Here is a 14,722-nt window from a genome sequence, read left to right as displayed (position 1 = left end):
AAAAGATTGTGTACAGTCATTGACAAAAGTCTTGTCACATAAGGACATAGTAACTTAAAAAGGCATATAACTTTATTTCTAATCAATCAATTGTTACATTGAATGAATCAATTTAATGCCAAGGGCTTTCACATTAATAACTGGGTACAAAATGAAACAGTCAAAAAGTGTCCTGATGTTCACAGCTTGTTAAAGTCCATAACACCTGTCTTTGCAAGGACAAAAGTCTTGTCATGTTTTTTAATTATTCAACCAATCACAAATTAGAGGTTCACCTGTGACAAATATTGTAATGAACATAATCCCAGGTGTGTATAAAAAGAACCCCAGCACACCAGACCTTCACTTGAAGTGCAACCTAACTTCTGACAACATGCCAAAGATTCAACCACAGACCGAGTCTGCTGCTGAGGTGGCAGACATCGTTAATGTATCCAAACGTCAAGTGGAGAGGATTAAAAAAAGATATGAAGAAACTGGTGATGTTCATGACAAGCCCAGGTCAGGCAGACCCCGTAAGACAACTCTTTGAGAGGACCGTTTGTTGCTTCGAAAGTCAAGGGCCAACCCTTTTTCAACTGCAGCAGAGCTAAATCAGAACTGGTCACCAGAAACCGCTGTGTCTACAAGAACAGTTTCTTGAATTCTCACATGCAGTGGTCTCCATGGCCAAATTAGTGCTCAGAAACCAGCATTAACAAGAACACAACAAAAAAGCATGTTGAATTTGCCAAGGCCCACAGCTTGCAGCAAGGATGGACAGAGGCAAAGTGGCAGAAGGTTGATTTTTCTGACGAATCATCCATTGAACTACATACCAAATGCCGCAAATACTGCAGGAGACCTGTTGGAACCCGCATGAACTCAAAATTCACCCAGAAAACAGTCAAGTTTGGTGGAGGAAAAATCATGGTTTGGGGTTACATCCATGGGGGTGTTCGAGAGATCTGCAGAGTGGATGGCAACATCAACAACCTGAAGTATCAAGATATTCTTGCTGCCCATTACATTCCAAACCATAAGAGAGGGCAAATTCTGCAGAAGGATGGCGCTCCTTCTCATACTTCAGCCTCCACATTGAAGTTCCTGAAACTGAAGAGGATCAAGGTGCTCCAGGATTGGCCAGCCCAGTCACCAGACATGAACATTATTGAGCATGTCTGGGGTAAGATGAAGGAGGAGGCTTGGAAGACGAAACCAAAGAATCTAGACGAACCCTGGGAGTCCTGCAAAACTGCTTTCTTTGCCATTCCTGATGACTTCATCAACAAGTTATTTCAGTCATTGCCAAGACGTATGGATGTGGTCCTCCAAGCTCATGGGAGTCATACACATTATTAATTTTTTTTCCAAGGCACCATGACTTTATGTTCTGATGTTATTGTAGCATGTTTGTGTATTCTAAATGAAATATATGTATAATTTCTACATTATTTTTGCATATGACAAGACTTTTGTCCAGGCAAAAGTTGACCTTTCTGTCCTAATTACATGACAAAACTCAATGAATGATGCAAAACTTTATTTTGGTATAATAAGCATAATCTAGAGGGCTTTGCCTTTTCTTATAGGCCATTTCTGATTCCAACTGATTAACTACAGGTCAAGTTATTATTTGTTGTTCCTACAACTTCGTTAAGCGACAAGACTTTTGTCAGGCACTGTACTGATGATTCAAATAGGAAAAATATTTTTCAATAATTGTTGATTGACTGTCAGATTTTACCTAAAGACAGCTAATCCAGGCAAGAGTGAAACTGAATACAAAAACGCTTCAAATAAAACATATTTGCCTGCACAAATGAAACACTCAATACAATAAACCAGGGTAAGCAACCCTGATCTTGGAGTGCTGTTATCAAACAGGTTTTCTATCCTACCTGGTCTTTGAGGAATCACACCAGATAGTAACTCACCAGGCAGATAGAAAACCTGCTGGATACTGACACCCCAGGATCAGGGTTGTCTACCCCTGCAGTGAGCTATAATTATCCCAGGCAGCCAGAGGTGGACATTTCAAGTCCCAAAAGTAATAATCCAGACCAAGATTTTGTTTCAACTAACCGGTTGAATACTGTGTGTCCATACTTAACTGGTTGATTGAAACAAAATCTTGGTCCTGATTTTTACTTTCTGTACCTGAAAGGTCCATCTCTGCAGACAGCTGGGGATCAGGCTGAACCTGTTTCATTTGCATGTTCTTTGAAAAATGTCACCATATGGCATCAGGGCACCTGCTCATTTAGGTTTCCTATTGTCAGCTGGGTGGAAACATGACTTTGCTTTGGTTGGCACAGCTGACTAGTTTCTGAATGGATGACCAAAGAAATCACACAGATTTATTGTGGAAATTCCAGATAAACACCTTGGATGTTATTGGAGGATGGGAAAGGATGCCTGAAGTCCTGCAGTGAGGGTCAGAATAAGGCACCGTGAGTGGGTTGTGATTATGGCTGCGTCAGAGATAATGGGGCTTTCATCCTGTGGCACTAAAGGGAGGGTCTGAAATAGCATTAGGGGCATTTAGAAGGCAGTCGATCAAGGCGACCACCCTGCTCCAGATAGCAAATTCCATTATTCAACAGACAGGTTCAGACAGTCCCTGGAGCAAGGGGGGGGGGGGGGGTAAGGGCCATGTTCAAGGGCCCAATGGTGACATCACAGGACTTGAACTAGCAACGATTCACTTGCAAGCACAAAGTCCAACCTGCCAAGCTGCACACTGCTCCCAACAGCATCTATAATTAGTGCCTTGCTGGGGGGGGAGGGGGGTGGCTTTCGAGCTATAAAGAGGAATCCGCTCGTGTTACCAAAGTGATCTAACACAACCAAATGAGCTCTACACACACACACACACACACACACACACACACACACACACACACACACACACACACACACACACAATACACAGCAGCTCACACAGCAGCCTGGTGCTGCTGACTGTTCTTGGTCCTACACAGTCTAGGTCCATATTAGCCTTGATTTTTTAAGCCCAGCTACCCTGTCATGCTAATCTGGGGGCCTGAGACCTCTTGCTGATGGGCTCAGGGCTCGACTGACGCCCCAAGCGTCCACCGCCGAATCATATTCTATTCTGTCACTTTCTATTCGATCACGTTGCCTCAGGTCACCAAACATAAACGCAGGTGCTCAGGAGCTCCCAACCCATTAGTCACTGTGTCCGCTGTCCGCCCGGACCACCTGCCTTCCGCCTAGTGATGGCCATGTGACAGGAAGTGCCACGGGGGTGGTTTGACCCAAAGTAACCAAGAACTGGTAGGCTGGCTGAGAGTGGGCCGCCTTTGCTTCCTGTGAGGGAGGGGCCCCAGGGAGGGCATTTGGTTTTAGGACCTTGCACTCGAACGCGCAAGGAAGCCATGACTTCAGAGGCCATCTAGGCCACGTGCTGCATTTTCCAGGGAAAGAGGACAGAGCCACGGTCCGAATGCTTAGAAATGCATGTGGGGGGGAGGGGGGTGCAGTTGGGTTATGAATGTGGCAGATTATTGTGGCCACGATTATTCTGAAAAAATCAAGCTGATCGAGCAGCTCATATCTGGTTACTGCTGGTTGTAGATGATACTAATATACTAATATGGCATGCTGAGTAATTACAGCATTCTGTACTCTACACTGTATGCTCTGTCCACATTTGTTCACCCTGCTGAGTGTCAGGACGCTGTTCCCCGTTCGCCCCACCCCTCCTGCCCCCTGTTTGTATGTCACACCAAGTCCCCCCCAACAAGCCCTGATCACTTTTACATATTATTTATCTATTTAATCAGTTAATTACATTTATTTCGCTCCTGTATTCTGCTGTATTATTTATTGCTAGTTAGTCAATCAGTCAGTCAGTCGGACCTCATTGTCCCCATGGGGGAAATTCTTTTCCACAGCACTGTGCATCCAAACAATCAGCATCACACTTCACACCTGTCAATACACAACAGAGAATACAGCACAAACACCATTATCACACAACAACAACAGAGGATACCATACAGGCAGCATGTGACGGTAGGCAAGAGAAAAGCTTAAGAAAAGCCCTCAGCTAGTCATCCTGTTTAAGGTTCCTATGGCTGCGGGGCCAAAGCGAGCCGTCCTGCATCGATTGGTCTGGTACCTGCATCCAGAGGGCAATGTAGTGAAATGGCTCTGCATGAGTGTGCGTGTGTGTCTGTGTGTGGATTATGTTTATATTACATTGTGGGGACCATGTGTACCCCACAATGTGATAAAAACCTGTTATTTTGACGTTATAGGGACCATTTTTCAGGTCCCCACACTGATCTGTGAATGCAATCAAAAAAGTAAAAATGCCAAAAGTCTGGTGTTTTGTTTTGTTACTAATGGTTAAGGTTAGGGCTGGGTGGGGTTAAGGTTGTACAAATGGCCGCAAAAGCTGCAAAAAATAAAAGCTTGAAAGCGAGCAGAGTGCAGCACAAGAGCCACGGTGAGATGAAAGGGTCACTCAGCCTGACCGGCGGTAAAGGAGGGCTGCTATTCTAGGCAGGATGTGCTATTCGAGCATCTCAACACAGCCATCGCATGAGAAAGGACTACAAGGTGTGCTCTGCGGTTGCACAGCCGCTGTTGTGCGGCAGGGGGGACCGGAAGCTTGCAAAGTGGGGTACTTTTCAACGCCGCGGGGCCTGGAGCTCAGGCAGGGGCTGGCAGTGTGCAGTGTGCAGTGTGCAGTGGACAGTCGGTCATTCATACAAACACCGTCTTGGGAAGATGGAGGCCAACAGCCAAGCGGCAGCCATTCTGACCAAAAGATCCGGCCGTGAAGCACATGTGAGCAAACCCAGTGGGTTTGGCACGACCAGCACCAGCCCGATCATGTAGGTCAAGGGTGTCAAACTCCAGTCCTGGGGGGCCGGAGCCCTGCACATTTTTGGGTTTCCCCTCATTTAACACACCTGATTCAACTCCTTGCAATGTGCTAATTACCACACAGCTCTTGAGTTGAGTCATTTTTGGGACAACAGGAAAGAACTAAGCTACACAGAGCTTGTTTAGAAATTGGCATAATTTCATTTTTATGTTATGTTTCATGTTTTATCATTCAGGTTAGCAGACTGCTACGGGTTGAGGATAGGGGGCCTAAGTATTATTCCCGAATTTTCACATTGGCAGGGATCTTCAGCCCTCAATCCTCAGCAGTGTCAAGGGGGTAATTACTGTATTTTGAGCTCTGAGTGTGTGTGTGTCTGTGTCATATATATATTACATTGTGTGGATAAACCTGTTATTTTGACGTTGTCAGAATCATTTTTTCAGTCCCCAGAAGGGGAAAACTCAGTTTTATAAAAATCTGTGACTGCAATCAAAAAATTGTGTGCACGCGTGTGCGCGTATCTGTGTGTGCGTGCGTGCATGTGTGTGTGCGCGTGTGTGCGTGTCTGTTTGCGTGTGTGTGGGGGAGGGGTTAACATCAGTGGATTTGTCTTGTGACTGGAAGCTTCAGTTCTGAAAGGGGAAGTTGTCATCTCACCAAAGCTTCTGAAAGTGCTTGACACCTCAGCTGCAGTTTGAACAGCAGTTGATGTGAAGTTATGTATTATTCTTAACTGTTTAACTGGAAACAACTGGTATCCAGCACATTACTGAAATGCCACATTGTTGACTGGAGAATGCATGAAAAGCTCATTTAGAAATTAACATAACCTTTATAAATGGATCTCTCTTTCTCTGTGCTTATACTCTCAGTATGCACAGTAAATTATGAGACTTCTTTACCTGCTGTATGATGGGAACATGTCCAGCATAGTGCTAAAAGGAGACATGACCACGCATTTGCGTGGGGAGACACTGGCATTCACTTGCGAACCGGCCTGGCCTGACGTCACACAGCCCGGCCAATCACATGCGGGGAGATGCCTGCATCCACTCGCAGACAGGTCCTGTCTGACATCGCACAGTTTGGCCAATCGCATGTGGGGAGACGCCAGCATCCACTCGCAGACAGGCTCAGCCTGATGTCACACAGCCCGGCCAATCGCATGTGAGGAGACGCCGGCATCCACGCGCAGACAGGCTCAGCCTGATGTCACACAGCCCGGCCAATCGCATGTGAGGAGACGCCGGCATCCACGCGCAGACAGGCTCAGCCTGATGTCACACAGCCCGGCCAATCGCATGTAAGGAGACGCCGGCATCCACTCGCAGACAGGCTCAGCCTGATGTCACACAGCCCGGCCAATTGCATGTGGGGAGAAGCCAGCATTCATTCGAAGACAGGCCCGGCCTGACATTGCACAGCCCAGCCAATCGCGTGGCTCTCACAGCAGAGGTGTGACTGCCCGGGACTTCATTTGCTTTGACAAAGACTATTTGGAGCACAGTGTGCACCAGTGCAGTGGCTGACCTGAAGTACAGGCACTTAGCCCTGACAGTCCCCTCTGAGTGTGTTTTTAGTCACTGAGCCGCAAACATGCTTGTTAATCATACTCCTGTTTAATTGCAGTGAGGAGGCTTGAAAGTGTGTGAAATGGTTTGCATTGCATCTGTCTATGTAGAGTGAAAGTGAATCTTAACAGTAGGTCAGACCCTGATTCGGGCCAGAAAAGGAAGACAAGAAAATGTATAACTTCTGACATTTGTCACGACTCTTTCTTTCACTCTTAAAGAACAGAGAGAACATACTATAGGTATGATATAGACGTTTCTTAGTGTGAAGTTCCCTGAAGATCCCTAAAGTTCTCTTAGAGGAATGCCTCTACGTCCTTGTTTCCTTTAACATTTCCTGCTCAATACCAGCTGACCCCGTCCACAAACTTCTCTGAAGGTAAACCCAGCTTGAAATCATGCATTAATAACCCTAAAATTATTTTTTTTAAATAGGATTACTGGTCTACTCATGTCACTCCAGTTCTGAAATTTTTTTATGACCAGTTAAATGAAAGTAGGCAGTTTCCATAGGACCTATTAACCATAACTTCCTACTTCAGTAATAACCAGATCTGCTCTTCTCTGTAGTAGTCAGAGCTGCTCCCCTGCCCATTCTAGTGAAAGTGCTAATGCTAATTGAAGAAGACCATGCAACCCATGTATGGAGATTCTTTGTGTTTTCATAATTTGCGCTGGTCATTTTGGTTTTTACATACTTCAAATGTCCTCTAGATGGTGCTACAAATCATCAAGTTAAGTTAACGTTACTAAATCTGGTGAAATACCATGAAAAAAATAACAGAATGTTTTCAGGGTAATAAATTAAAAAGGATAATCACTCATCAGTGACTGGTACTTGCTGCTGAGATGTGTTACACAGAGGAGGGGGGTTCTGTACCCTGAAGGCTGCGCAGAGAGCCTCCCACAGACGGCCTCAGTCTGATCGTTTGGGATTCCACAGTACTGTGCTGCCAACACCCCCCCCCCCCCCCCCCGATGGCCTTTCAGTGAGGCCGTCTGTCTGCATGCTGGGAAAACGTGGCCAGTGTGTCGCCTTATTCCGATTCCCTCAAAGAGTGAATGCAGACACCCCCCCCAAGCCATATGGAACGGATGCCAGAAAGAAGGATACAGATTAATTTTTCACTTGGCCTGGGGGGGGGGGGGGCTGATTCAATTTGTGCCAGCAAGATAGGAGCTGTCAAGAAAACATGCACTATAACATGCCAAACAAAGGAGCTTCTGTGCTGAAGACGCCCTACACCCACACACACACACACACGCACATTCTCCATCTCTGTTCCTCAATTCAACCCCAAGTGTTTGTTGCCAGTTTGCAGTATTAGAGGCCAGCCAAGCTGCGGCTCCGCGCTGATGACTCCTCAGGGTCGGCAAGGCAGGGGGGGATAATCCAGCCCCTGTGCTTTTGTGGGTAAGACTGAAGTCATTAGCTAATGGAGCCATCAATCACAGTGCTGATAGACTGAAAGGAAACAGCAGAATCAAGGCAACTGAAGCCCCTTTCACAAATAAAAAAACACCTTTTTCTATTAGGCCTAAAATGGATGAATACTGATTAAAGTACTTGTTCATCTCTTATGCAACGTCCACCTAAAATATTAAAGGGACAACATGCATTTCCTTTCATGGGTCTAATAGCCTGCCTTGGGCACCTCCCTTGGTCCAGGTATCTGCCTTTCCTTACCATCTCCAGGTCGTAAACTACAACCCGCCCCCTGACAGGATGAAAGCTAAGGGCTGCACCACAAAGGGCCCTCAGGATTGTTCATTTCCATATAAATAAGATGAAGCATCACTATTAATGATGCGGCTGTGTTTCAGCTTAATGCGCTTACTCACACTGCTGTAGCTCACGCTGGAGAAAAACATCCGGCAAGACAAAATGCAAGCGTTAACATTTTTTTAATTAACTGCCTTAATCTGACAGTATCCTGATCACTACTGTGACAAATGACAGGACTTGTATTCAAAAAAACGTCTTGTGTGAAATCGCACTTTGTTTCTACTGCGGTAAAATTGGTTTCACATTCAGACATTCCATGTTCCTTCTTCAGTCACTCTTGAAGAGTTTATGTAAAAAGGTTCCATGACTAAATTTAAATTTTTTATAATTGAGACAATCAGCGTGGCTACTACTGTCTTTGCTTCAAAAATAGCTTATTTTTAGAAGCTGTACAATACATTCTCCATGGGCTGCAGAGAGCTAAGGGACTATCTACAAATTAGCCTTCATGACTTAGACAGCTTTCTGAATTCAACGAAGGTCTTTGCAGACTATGATATGCCTACATCTAGTCTTATACATTTGCTACTAGCTTGAATTATTTTTTCTCCTTTTCCTTTTTGTGTTTGAGTGCGCATTGTTTAATAACCTACCTTTCTTTAATAGGCCTATTGTAATGTGCGATTTCAGTCCCAGTACTTACATCCTTTATTTGCACCTACACTTGTGCACAGAGCCCTGAATGAACACCTACTTCCAGGAAGGTCCCTAAAGATGTGCAGGACCTCAGTGTTAATACTTGGGTATTAGGATCCTAGTGGCATTCAGATAGTTTGATGCCATTTTATTAAAAACATATACAATGCATTGACACAAATGCCACACCACCGAAAAGCTGCAAATTTGGTCTTTAAATGCAGATTATAGGAGCAGCCAAGCACACTCTCCCAGCTCCTCATGAACACCTTATGCTCCCCTTGTGGCCGCCTCATGCTCGCCATTCTCCAGCCAGCATATGCTGACTATCCTTCTCCTGACCAACATGTACCAGTTCTCAGCCAATCAGATGTCCAAAGCAGCCTTTGGGCCTATATATGAACATTGAGAGCTATAACGTGACAGAGAGAGTAGTGTTAAGGAGATTTGTTACCATGATTTGATATAAGGAAAGGACAAGAGAATCTGCAAGCTGCAAACACTTTTAAGCTTGGCAAAGAATACCTATCGCCTATATGGTCAAAAGTATCCGAAGCCTTATTTGTATTAACTTTAAAATTCAATGGCTTTTGCTCTGAAATGGAATAACAAGCGCCCTCTAGAGGACACAGGCTAGTACAGCCCTTAATATTCCTCCCTTAACTTCAGCTGAATTTTGAAGATTTTTTGTTCAAATTAAAATTCAATAGCTTTTGAATAAAAGTATTCTTTGCTCTGAAAAAGGTCGTAGAGCAAGTAGTGCCCTCCGGAGCAGGCTTTCTGGGTTTCTGGCCTTTCTTTTTGACAGGGAAGCGGATATTCAATCATTCAATGGGCATTCAGAGAATTTTTTTAAATTAACTAGCAAACAAGGGGCATTATGTTTGATGAAACAGGTGTAGCTGGTTTCCCTCCATATCCACGTTCAGAACGTGTGATTTCAGAATTGATTTTGCATATCATTTGTTAGGTTTTGACAGAAAACATCCGAGTTAACGTTACTGCAGTTTCCTTTCCATCTCCTGCCAACTCCCCCCCCCCCCCCCCCACATCATTATCAGCGGTGTGTTGGTGTCACTTCATGCATTTCATCTTATCTCATTCCACAGCCTCTGTGATGTTATTTACCACCGCTGACAAAGGGGCTGAACCCGGGTCTCAGGGGGATGCACCCCTGCATGGGGACACGCTGACAGCACCTAGATTACTCCACTGTGATTTCATTTATTTATTCCAGTGACCTGCAGTTACTTCCACAAGCTGTATTTCTGTGCTTATACACAAGCCCCACCTGTGGTGTAAGTGAATGACTTTTTGCAACAGAATTCCGTACCAGGAACACAGACCTGCGTTCCCCCTGTACCCAGCTCACCTCAGGCAACATGAAGTCAATATGGAAACGTCCTACAAATGTGATCCATTTACAGAGTCTCAGTGAATAAGGATTTTCATCCACGATGCAATTAAATATGAAAAAAATATTCCTATATTACTTTTTGTATGGTTTAATTTCCAGTTAATCATATGTAAAGCAGCAAGACTGAATCTGAATTAATTTGTACACATTTTAGGTTAAGCATCTGCACTAGGGACTCTCCTGAAACCTTCAGATATTCAATTTCAGAAATGGAAAACATTCTCTATATATTCCCCAAAATATATAAAAATATACCTAAATTCAACTTAGCGACTTGGTTTGGTTATGTTATCTGAAGGGGAGACAGACAAAAATTCTTCAGGTGAGGAGAATCAGTGTGTTTATCACATGACTTCAGCCGCCCGTCTCTCCAACACCTGCCTGGTTGGCATTTGACTGGTAACATGAGGTTACTTTATAAAGAAACTAGATATAATGAATATTTTTGTTCCCCAGCACAAGTTAAGGCCATTGATGTTGTCCCCTATAAACGGCTCTTGTTAAGCTCAAAGCTGCAGGGATTTTAGGAACTGTAGTAGCTTGGATAGAAAACTAGTTAACTGACAGGAAGCAGCGAATAGTTATTAGAGGCACAATGTCACAGTGGGCCTGCATTCATAGTGGGGTACTGCAGGGTTCAATTTTAATACCATTATTGTTCCTAATTTACATTAATGATATTGACACCAATATATAGGCCTACAGTAAACTGGTTAAATTTGCAGATGACACCAAGGTGTACTAAACTAGCAGCAGAGAGGCTACAATGGGATCTGGATTTTTATTAGGGACTGGGCTGATACTTGACAGATGAAATTTAACGTAGTTAAATGTAAGGTAATCCATGCAGGGAGCAGAAATATAAAGTACAGATATTTTATGGGTTCCATTGAAATAAAGGTAGCTGATTATGAGAAAGATCTCGGTGTGTATGTTGATGCTTCCATGTCCCACTCTCATCACTGTGGGGAAGCAATTAAAAAGACCAATAGGATGTTGGGTTACATCTCTAGGTGTGTGGAGTTTAAGTCAAGGGAGGTGATGCTACGATTATACAATTCCTTGGTAAGACCCCACCTAGAATATTGTGTCACCATACCTTAAGAAGGACATTGCTGCCTTGGCAAAGGTTCAACGGAGGGCTACGAGAATGATTCCTGGTCTTAGAGGAATGTCTTATGCGGAGAGGTTAGCTGAGCTGAATCTGTTCAGCCTCGAGAAAAGGAGACTAAGGGGGGACATGATCCAGGTATATAAGATTCTAACAGGTCTGGATGCTGTTCAGCCAAATAGCTACTTAAATATTAGTTTAAATACTAGAACTCGTGGCCATAGGTGGAAATTAGCAGGGGAACATTTTAACTGAATTTGAGAAAACACTTCTTTATACAGCATGTAGTTAGAGTATGGAATAGTCTTCCTGCTAGTGTAGTGCAAGCTAAAACCCTGGGTTCCTTTATTTTTACAAAACACCTGTTTTTGAGTTCACTGGGTCTGTATGATCATTTTAGCCAATGAACATATTTTTCCTATAATGATAAGGTGGTCTGGGTTCCCCAGGGTTAAATCAGAGCTAGATGAGATTTTATCAACTCTGAGCTATTAGTTAAGTTCTCCCCAAATGAGCTTGATGGGCCGAATGGCTTCCTCTCATTTGTAATTTTTGAATGTTCTTATATTATTCCTTCATTTGTAAATATAATTGACTCAAGCAAATTTTGCTTGCAGATCCATTTTTTCGTGAGGAGTCGCACCTTCTCAGCTGCTTATTACTACTTATTATTGTCTTTAATGCGAAGGGTTGTGTGTCTGTAGAGCTTTCACCACTATCTAGGGTCTTGGTTAGCAATGTACGTTTCTGCACTAAAGGAGCTGAACGCCATCCGTCCTGTGGGTTCACACACCTTGATGTGTGAGAATGAGTAACAAAATCATTCACGTTCAAGAAAAACCATAAGGCGATAAGGAGAAGGTGAGACAGTAACTTTCCACAAAATCAGTGATGACTTCACCAGCCTGACTGGATAACACTTCCAATAAGTTTATATCCAAACCCCATATAGCAGGGGCATCAAATTACAGCAGGCTCCCCTCGTCTGACCAGCCCTCTCACCAGCATCAGTAGTGCATATATGCCGACCCGCTACACATCTGTCCAAAGTATCCATAGAAACATTTGGCATAAAAATCTTCCACTGCTACATAATCACGTAAATTTGTATCTTTCACGCAGACTTCTCACACTTCCTGGCAATGGATGACCATTATCCTGCTGCACCACCGGGCAGTAACTAACTTTTAATGCCTTCATACTGTCCAGACATTATATCAGGGTAGATGGTATTTTAAAAAGCAACGCTATTGTGGTATTTTCTGATAAAATGTGCTCCCCCCATCTCCTGATTGTCCCTCACCTGCCTCCCTGTAATCAATATGCCAAAGGTGGTTACACGTCATTTCTCTGGTCTCATTACCAAAATAAATGTGTAAAGTATTAACACTATATCACTAGTAACAATTAGTAACATGTGGAACTAGTGTACATAGAATGAAAAACGGTTACAATGAATTCTCTATGTCACCCACAGTCCAGCCACCTGAAAGTATAAATGGCAGTGAGGTCCGTGTACGTGACGGCCAATGGGTTTAAAAGCTTGTGGAGAGCTGCAATAGACAGTGCAGCAGATTCTCACATATGGCAGGATTTGAGAGTAACCTTCCATGATATCCAAATGGCCCATTGTCACGCGCTGACCAGGGAAGAAGAGGCGAGGAGACGGAGGATCAGGGAAAATGCGGGGTTTAATAAATAAAATGGAACACACACGAGCGGTAAAGCAAAAACGACAATACCATGACCGGACTGGGGAAACAAACGGAAACGTGGACTAAATACAATGGACTAATGACAACGATCAAAAACAGCTGGTAACCATTGGGAATCCACACGGGGTAAATGAGGGGGCGTGGCACACGGGAGGAGCGAACGATCGGGGCATGACAGGACCCCCCCCCCCCCCCCAAGGGGAGCGGAGCGACGGGGACCGAGGACACAACGGCACCTGGGGAGACAAAAGGAACAACATCAACGCACCATGGGGAACAACACGGACATACAGAACTGGCACAAAGACACCAACTCAGACAACAGACGACAAACCACAGGGAACGCAGACGCACACAGGGGCACCAAAAAAGGAAACATGGGACCCGGGGACACTAACGGGGTAAACGAGGGGACCATACCAGGGGGCACATCCACAAGAGGCACATAGGGATGAACAGGGGGCATGGACACAAACTGACAGGAAGGACACACAGGAGGCACAAAGGAACCAAAAGGGGACAAAGGCAGAGAGGGACATGGAAGTCAGAGGGGCACTGAGTCTTACGGTTGTGCTGTGGGATGGCCGCACCGACGAGAGCTCCGAGTCATCTCAGCAAAAACGTTAATTATTTTTTACTACTTGCTCTTTCTGTGCGTACAGCTCAATCACGGATTCAGTATGACCGACAAACACTTTTGGAGTTACGTTCATCAGTCAGTTTGGACGTTACAGCAGTTTTTGATATCGCGGACGCTGCACTGCCTGGGGTCTTTTGTTTACTCGCGTGACGCTGAAAGAAGACAAAGAGGGGGAAGCGCGCTGGAGTCCTGTGCCGAAACCGACAGAGAAATAACAAGCCTCCTCCGCCCAGCATCCTGCTCGCGAACGTTCAGTCTCTAGACAATTAACTGGACAAGCTGCGCACACGGATTAAACACCAAAAAAACATCAGGAACTGCTGTGTTTTGGCGTTCACAGAGACGTGGCTATAGCCCAGCGTACCCGACTGCGCCGTCAGGCCGGACGGGTTCACTGTTTATCGGTGAGACAGAACGAAGGACTCAGGCAAGAAAAGGGGAGGAGGTGTGTGCTTTATGGTTAACTCTTCGTGGGCTATGGATGTGTGTGTTTTAAAAACGCACTGCTCTCCAGCTCTCGAGCTACTGACCATTAAAGTTAGACCTTTTTATCTCCCGCGGGAGTTCAGTTCAGTTCTCCTTTCAACTGTCTACATCCCCCCACATGCTGATAAAACTTCGGCTGTAGACGAATTGTATGACGTCATCATGGGACAATCCAGAAGCTGGGAGACTTTAACAGTGAACAACATGAAGAAAGTTCTCCCTAAATACTACTAACACATTTCCTTTCCTACAAGAGGTGATCAAACACTGGATCATTGTTACACTCTATTCAAGGACTGCTACAAACCCCTCCCCCGACCAGCTTTTGGTAGGGCAGACCATTGTTCTATACTGCTGCTGCCTGCATATAGACAAAGACTCAAACAGGAAAAACCAGTTTCCAGGGACATTTACAAATGGGACAGTGAGGCTGAGGGGGTCTTACAGGACTGCTTTGAGACAACTGACTGGCAGATATTTGAGGATGCAGCTGATGGCAACATCAATGAATTCACAG

The sequence above is a fragment of the Paramormyrops kingsleyae genome, chromosome 12 (assembly GCF_048594095.1).
Source record: "Paramormyrops kingsleyae isolate MSU_618 chromosome 12, PKINGS_0.4, whole genome shotgun sequence".
Classification (NCBI taxonomy): domain Eukaryota; kingdom Metazoa; phylum Chordata; class Actinopteri; order Osteoglossiformes; family Mormyridae; genus Paramormyrops; species Paramormyrops kingsleyae.
This window is presented reverse-complemented; position numbering follows the sequence as displayed.